Raw genomic sequence first — 8,449 nt, forward strand, 5'->3', positions numbered from 1 at the left:
CATGTCCAACATCTTGAGTTTTCATTTGTTTTTTTTGACCGCATACATTAGTACTAAGTCACCTTACTTGAAGACTTTTTTACTCAAGTGGTTGTCAAACCATTTCTTTCTTCAAAGCTTTTTAACATATAATCCATAGGCTGCACGAAGTCTAGTCTCTCAAGGCATTCTAATTGGAATAACCTCTCGGATATCTCATTTCCCTCAAGTTTTTTTGAAATTGCCACTCTTAAAGAGGGCACAATATATTCCATAGGCATAACTGCCTCCAACCCATACACCATATGAAAGGGAGTCATTCAAGTAGCACTCTTACAGGATGTTCTATAGGCGCAAAGAGCATCATGAAGCTTTTGTTCCCAATCATTTCTTTGTTCATTTAGTATTTTGGTCAATATGGTGCATAAAGTCTTGTTAGTACTTTCTACTTGCCCATTGGCTTGAGGATAGTATGGTGAAGATTTTCTATTAACTACCATGAGCTCAGCCAGGAGAAAAGTAATCACCTCATTGATGAAATGAGTTCCTCTATCACTTACAAGTTCCAGTGGACAACCATATCGAGTTATGATATTTTTGTACAAGAATTTGGCAGTATTTCAAGCGTCAGCTTTCACAGTGGCACGGGCCTTTAGCCATTTTGAAAAATAACATGTTGCCACTATAATGTACCTTGCCTGAGATGCTTTTGCACATCACGACTGATAGGTCCAACAAAATCCACCCCCCACTTCTGGAAGACTTGTAGAGAGTAGACTACAATTAAGGGCATACGATCCTTGTTATGAGTCACGAATCTTTGGCACTCTTCACACCTCTTGACAAATTTTGAGGCATCACCAAAGAGTGTTGGCCACCATAGGCCTGATTGAAGCACTTTTTGTGCAGTGGTTTCTATGGCAAAATGCCCACCGCCTAGTTTGTTATATGAGATTCTTCAAGGACAGCTACATAGTTCGACATCTCCAAAGAACTCCATCCTTGCTAACTGATATAATTACCCCACAATTAGCTAATATGGTGCCACCAACTTAATTAATCACCGTGCCTATTCTTTAGACAATTCATGATTCATAGGTAGCCCATTCATTAAAAAGTGCACAATGTCAAAGCTCCATTCTAGAACTATGTTTATTTGAAATAAACAAGCATCGGGCAAGTCATTGTCAATGCCTACCAAAGGTTCACCATTGGTTACTTTGGATAGATGATCTAGAAGCACATGTGATGATCCGTTCCTCACAGTGATAGAGAAGTCAAACTCCATGAGGATTAATAGCCACCTAGTGATCCTTCCTGTGGTACAAGGTTTGTTAAACCCAGTAGAGGGGGTTTGAAGGTCTACAAAAAACACAAATTTATTTGCCAACAAATAGTGCCTAAGCGTTCCATTTATGTGGTCATATAGTTCTGTTCAGCCTCATTTAATTTTCTACTTGTAAATCCTATAGGGAAATCCATTTTGAGTTCACCTAGTTGGGAAGTATACATCCTATTGCATAGGCGAAGGCATCAATGTGGACATGAAAAATCACATCCCAAAAGGAGTGTAAAGAATTGGGGCTGAAGCTAGTGCCTTTTGAAATTTCTCATAATTCTTGGCATTCATTCGTCTAGACAAAAAATATCAATAGTTTGTACAATGCCACAGGCTATATCAGCATACATGTATATAACTCGTGAAGTAATAGCCAACATGACCCATAAACCTTTGTACTCCCTTGGCATTTGTAGGACGAGGTAATTCTAGAATTCTACTAGACCTTGGTGACTGCAGACATTAAACACAGAGGCACATGTCATTGCATCTAGAAGGATGCCCTCATGTTGCATCTCTTCAAAGCTTGCTCGGCGTGACCTTCTTGTGCATATCCTGCAATCAGTGTACTCCAAGAGACACATTTCGAGAAGGCAGCCCATTGAGCACTTGTCGCGCCTTTCAGAGAGCACCACACTTTGCATACATGCCCACTAGAGCACCACCCAGCAAACTGTTGTTGTGCAACAACCCCTGCCTTGCAATCTTGTCATGGATTTGTTTACCCTTGTCAGCTGCTCCAATCGTGGCACATGCTTTCAAGATGCACACGTAGGTCACTGCATTTGAAAGAATGCCGTCATGTTGCATCTCTTCAAAGAAGTCCAGCGTGACCTTCTGGTGCATATCCTGCAATCAATGCAGTCCAAGAGACAACAGTCTGAGAAGGCAGCCCATCAAGCACTTGTCGCGTCTCTACGAGACAGCACCGCACTTGGCACACATGTCCACTAGAGCACTGCCCAGTGCAATGTAACCCTTGGCTTGCAATCTCATCATGGATTTGTTTCCCTAGCTGCTCCAATAGTGGCACATACTTTCAAGATGCACGCATAGGTCACTGCATCTGGAAGAATGCCCTCACGGTTAAGTCCTTGCTGGGAGTGATCTTGTGCATGTCCTGCAATCAGTGCATTCCAAGAGACAATATTCCACGAAGGCGGCCCATCGAGCACTTTGAGACAGCACCGCACTTGGTATACATGTCCACTAGAGCATTGCCCAGCACAATGTCATTCTGCAACCACCTCTGCCTCACAATCTCGTCATGGATTTGTTTCCCCTTGTCAGCTGCTCCGATTGTGGCACAAGCTTTCAAGATGAATGTGTAGGTCACTACATCTGGAAGGATGCCCTCATGCTGCATTTGTTCAAAACAATCTAAAGCATTTTGGATGTGCCCCTCTTGGGCATAGCCAGCTATTAATGCAGTCCATGTCGCGCCTTTGAAACAGCACCGCACTTGGCATACATATCCACTAGAGCATTGCGCAGCACAATGTTGTTCTTCAGCAATCCCTGCCTTACAATCTTGTCATGGATTTGTTTCCCCTTGTCAGCAGCTCCAATCGTGACACATGCTTTCAAGATGCACACATAGGTCACTGCATACACACACACACACACACACTTTTGTCACCTTGAACCTCTTAGAACAGCACAAAAATTGGCACTTTGAGGCAATATCTAGGAAGATCCATTGGAGATGAGAATTGGTGGGCATATAAAACCCATAGTGAGGATCCCAATTATAAAAGATGATCACAAAACAAGGTCAGTTACTCTAAATTCAGGTGGAAGGATATATCGCAGGTATTAGATGTCCCATATTTTTTAGCATGATAATAAAAAGAAAAAAATCCTTATAACTTTCACCTCATAGATCTAATGACCAAGCCATTTTGCAGGCCAAATATATAGTATGTGTACAACTTAATTTGATTTATTGGGATTTTTTAATGTATTTCGCTAATTTTTATTCTTTTAAAAAAACTCTTAAAAAAGTCTCAATTTGGCTCCCACCAACTTTATATGTGTGTGGAATAAGAGAGATTAGGTACTAACGATTTTGTGTGTGTGTGGCATGAGAGAGAGAAATTCAGATCACAAGAGGATGCTCATGGAATGCTCCAATTATGGAGGGGGTGAGGGTAAAAAGGATACAGGTTTTCCCAACGCTATAAATGATGCACTCTTTCTACAGGTGTTGGATTGTTTTGGAAATGCTTTGGGGCATGCATTTATATGTTTTATAGCAAGGTCAATGCTATGTATTGTCTTATGTGAGGTGTTTTACTACCTTCATGGACTTAGACAATGGGATGATATGCATGTTGATGGTGATAAGTAGCATGCACACTCCTATGATGTTATATATGGTGATAAAGATGCCAGGGGTTTAAAGGACATTATGACTGATGATGTGGGTAAGATGAAAAATGCCTTTTTTGCATCTTTGAAAGGATGCAAAGATGCATTGTCAGGTTGCTATAATGGTTTGGGATCCAGGAGGTCCTAGACATGGAGATGACTTGCATTTTTTAAAATCACAGGAATGCCCAGATGAAGATTAACCTACATAGCAACTTGGTGGCACATACCGGAGGATGTGCAAGTTTAGAGGGGGTGGATGTCGTGTTGTGGCATGTCCATGCAGGGAAAATGTGCCTAGTTACCATCTTATGTGATTCTAGATACATGGACATGCTACCAGTGATATACATATTGTACATATGCTTTGCAATGTTAGCTTTTGTGGGTACTAAAGGGTAAGTGACAGGGTTTAGAGTAATCTCGTGTGAATAAATGCCTAGCAATGAGGTTTTTGTTGGGCATCTACAGCCTCATGAGGGACAGTTTTTAATGGAAAGCAAACATGACCATGTAACTAAATGTGGTGAACATGGTTTAATGTGGGCAGTTACCGAGGTCTAGTAGAAGAGGGATAAGCACTTCTTATAAATATGAGTACCTCAAATATAGTGTGAGTTCATGACAAGGGTGTTACAATTGCATGGTTAACCCTTTTTGGGCATGGCAGTGCACTTTAAACAAAAAAGGAAGAAAGAGGGATTCCAAATATTATGCCATCTTCTAATGTGCCTTCGAATGGGCAGTAGAGCTGGGCAAAAGCAATGGACCAGCTTATGTTTTCATGTAAATATTTATGCAGTAGTTGGCATGCCAGAAAAGGCCAGAGACATTGAAGTCAAGAGAATAAGGAACAAAGCATGGAAGCTTCGAGGGTGTAGTTCATGGACTGATCCAAATAATAAGGTGCATGAATTGTGTTGTTGGGAAAGGATGCTTCCATTTTGGCAGTAGCTGATTCCCTTCAGAGTACTAGGAGGCTTGACATTGAGACCAGATACTTCAACCTTATTACATACCATGATCTCAGCTGTGCCATGGCCCATCTCTGCCTGCATGAAAATATGGCCTTGATCTGTATGCAGATCATAGTAACTTCATCCAAAGGCATTGTACATTCATGCTACAGTTGCATGGAGAAACATACAATCAACAGATCGCATACACACCACGAACATGTCTCAAATCAACTATGAGCAGTGATGCAATACTTCATGATCTGAATGTGCAAGCCACACCAGCTTGTCTTGCTATGGCCATTCTATTTTGTACCTCTGGTCTGCCATGCCTGCTATTCTCCATGACTATCTTCATGGCTTGAGTGGAATAGCTTCTCAACATGATTCTTGGCAACTTGCTGGTGTTCTCTAAGCTCTGCCATTATGCACCACTGGTCTGCCTTCATTCACCAGCCCCACCTAGTCCTACCAACTGATGTGATATGCCAAATTCTCAGAGCCATGTGTATGTCAAGCTGCTACCACTAGGACATGGCTTTTGATGATGTCATAGAGCTAGCACCATCATGATATTGAACAATGTTCTGAAAATTTGCAGCATGCTCAACTTGCTTAGGTACATTAGCCATCTAAAATCTAGCATCTTCATCAAGTATTTGATTATCTGATATCTGGTCTTATTCTAGTCTACTGGCTTAAATCATGGCTTGCTAGTCATATTTTTCATATACCATCTGGCCATTGACCTCATATATCTACAGAGATAGCTTAATTGCACATATCCAATTGCTAATCCCTCTTGAAAAGAGGTTAATAATTCTCTATTTAATCATATCATCATGTTGTATTATTGAAAGAACCGCTGTGTTTTGATTAAATCTAGAGAGAAGGTCTAAATTCTGTATTTTTTAACTAATTCTAGAGAGATGGTGCATCTCTGCTCATTATTACACTTAACCATTTTGTACATATGTTATTTACACTAGGAATGATCATATTATCACTTTAGATTAAGTGATTTACCTCTGGGTTTTTATTAAATCTAGAGAGAAGGTCTGAATTCTGTATTTTTGAGTTAATTCTAAAGAGATGGTGCATCTCTGCTCATTATTAGACTTAACCCTTCTCTAAATATATTATATGCACTAGGAATGATCATATTATCACTTCAGATTAAGTGATTCATCTCTGAGATTTTATTAAATCTAGAGAGAAGGTCTAAATTCTATATTTTTGAGCTAATTCTAGAGAGATGATGTATCTCTGCACATTATTAGACTTAAACCTTTTAAAAATATGTTATATGCACTATGAATGATCATATTATAACTTTATATTAAGTGATTCATCTCTGGTTTTTTATTCAATCTAGAGAGAAGGTCTAAATTCTATATTTTGAGTTAATTCTAGAGAGATAATGTATCTCTGATCATTCTTTGAGTTAACCATTTTGTACATATGTTATATGCACTAGGAATGATCATATTATCTTTTTATACTAAGTGATATATCTCTCATTTTTTATTAAATATAGAGAGAAGGTCTAAATTCTATATTTTTGAGCTAATTCTAGAGAGATGGTATATCTGTGCTCAGTATTAGACTTAACCCTTTTGTACTTATGTTATATGCACTATAAATGATCATATTATTACCTTAGATTAAGTGATTCATATTTTCTTTACGCTTAAATCTAGAGAGAAGGTTTAAATTCTATATTTTTGAGCCAATTCTAGAGAGATGGTGCATCTTTGCTCATTATTATACTTAGCCCTTTTGTAAATATGTTATATGCACTAGAAATGATCATATTATCACTTTAGATTAAGTGATTCATCACTGGTTTTTTATTAAATCTAGAGAGAATGTCTAAATTTTATTTTTTTGAGTTATCTCTAGAGAGATGGTGAGAAAAAGTGTTACATTCCCGTAACGCCGCTACGGGCATTACCACAAGAGGGGACGGCCTCTGGCTCACCACCCAGCCATAGAGGAAGAATGAGGATTGCCCCTCATCCCCCAGGCTATATAGTGTGTGGCCTGCCGTCCACACTAGCCTGGCCGCCCATGACTCCGCATGGGCGTCCTCTCCCACTGAACCCCGGACATGGCCATCCGGTCTGCCGTCGGTCACAGGCATTACAGCCTACGTGACATTACCCCCCCCTTAAGAAGAGTTTTCGTCCTCGAAAACAAACTGGGGAAACCTTTTGGAAATTGCACTACGGCGTTCCCAGGTTGCTACTCCTCATCCCTATCTGTCCATTTAACCAGTACCTCCTGGTACACTTTATGTCGGGTTTGTCTGTCACGATACTATAGAATCTTTTCAGATTCATGTGGTATCTTTGGTGGCTCTATCACCCGGGGCCTCCACCTTCCAAAAAAGTTTGTATCACGTGCGTTCAAAGGCATATTTTAAAACCCCTCTGTAGCCTGATTTTTCCTATTTTATGCATACCTCCTATTACTTTTGCAATATATTATTATAACCCTCCTGTACTTTTAAAATTTCCAGCTCATAGAATTTTTTTCCCCCTCTAGTAAATTTAAATTTAAAGATATCACGTCCCTTACAATTATTGAAAAAGGTGATCATCACAAGAATAATCGATAAGCCTTTGTCAACTTGCATATACTACTACATCTAGAAGGATGCCGTCATGTTGTACACATTCTCACCTTGACCTTATCTTTGAATTTGTGCATTCCAAGAGAAAACAAGGGAGATCCTTAAGAACATGTCCTTTCTAAATGCCTTGAAAGAAGGCCAACATGCAGACTTAGTGAGATTATCAAGGTCTTCCTAGAAAGTAAGAATGCAAGTTTATTGAAACAAAGAATTGAATACTGATGTCGGGAGTGGAGAGTTGACGGGAGAGTAGGAGACGAGAGTCAACAATGTGTGGGTGTGAAGAATGGATAATGGGCACACCACAACCCATGAGTTTTATTCATGTGTTAGAGTTAGGGTGGAACCGGTTCAACGAACCGGTTTCACATTGTATACAAACTACAAATGTTACATAGGGCCTTTACACCCCAACAACCTCCCACTTAAAGGCAATATGCCCGTAGGAGAGTGAGAAAAAAAAAAGCAAGTATACAATGATATACAAGACCAACACAAATCTGTAAATGGCCTCATCCAACACCCATGAGTGATCTGCAGTGTGCAAACCGCTCGGCATGTAAACTCTTCGTCAGAAGATCTGCAGGATTATCATCCGTGTGAATCTGACTTTTTGTGATGACTATCTCTGTCTCTGGGTTCCCACATCCATAACACTGGACATATTTCTTAATGAAATTTTCCAAAAGCCCTGCAAGTTTTGCTGTATCATGTGCTCCATTCACAATAGCAGTGCCAGCTTTCTCATCAAATTTTGACTGTGCACCAAGTTCACATCCAAAGTACTTAGTAGTGTAGGCTGGAGCCCTAGCCAAGGCCTTTGCAACATCGATCATGTTCACAAGATTGGTCTTGATTCCATTTCCTCTGCCTTCAATCTTAGTGATCAGCTTAGGCATTTTATACCTGTAGAAGGCATCATCACGGTTGCTGGCCCCGATGTTCTGAAGAGCCATTTCAAAAGAAGCACTGGCACTTATACAAACTCAAAAAGGCCCTTCGTCTGGTAAGAAGAGATGAATTTCTTGCCGTCCAGACCGGATGTGGAGCAAAGATGAGCTCTCTCCTGATGAAGCCATATCAGCAAATAGAACCAAGAAATAAAGTGTATGACTCCCTGCAAGCACTTAGAAGTGCTCAGCAAAGTATCTCCAAAGCGCGGAGACACTC

The sequence above is a fragment of the Cibotium barometz genome, chromosome 45 (genome assembly GCF_041138505.1).
Source record: "Cibotium barometz isolate CiBa-2024 chromosome 45, ASM4113850v1, whole genome shotgun sequence".
Classification (NCBI taxonomy): domain Eukaryota; kingdom Viridiplantae; phylum Streptophyta; class Polypodiopsida; order Cyatheales; family Cibotiaceae; genus Cibotium; species Cibotium barometz.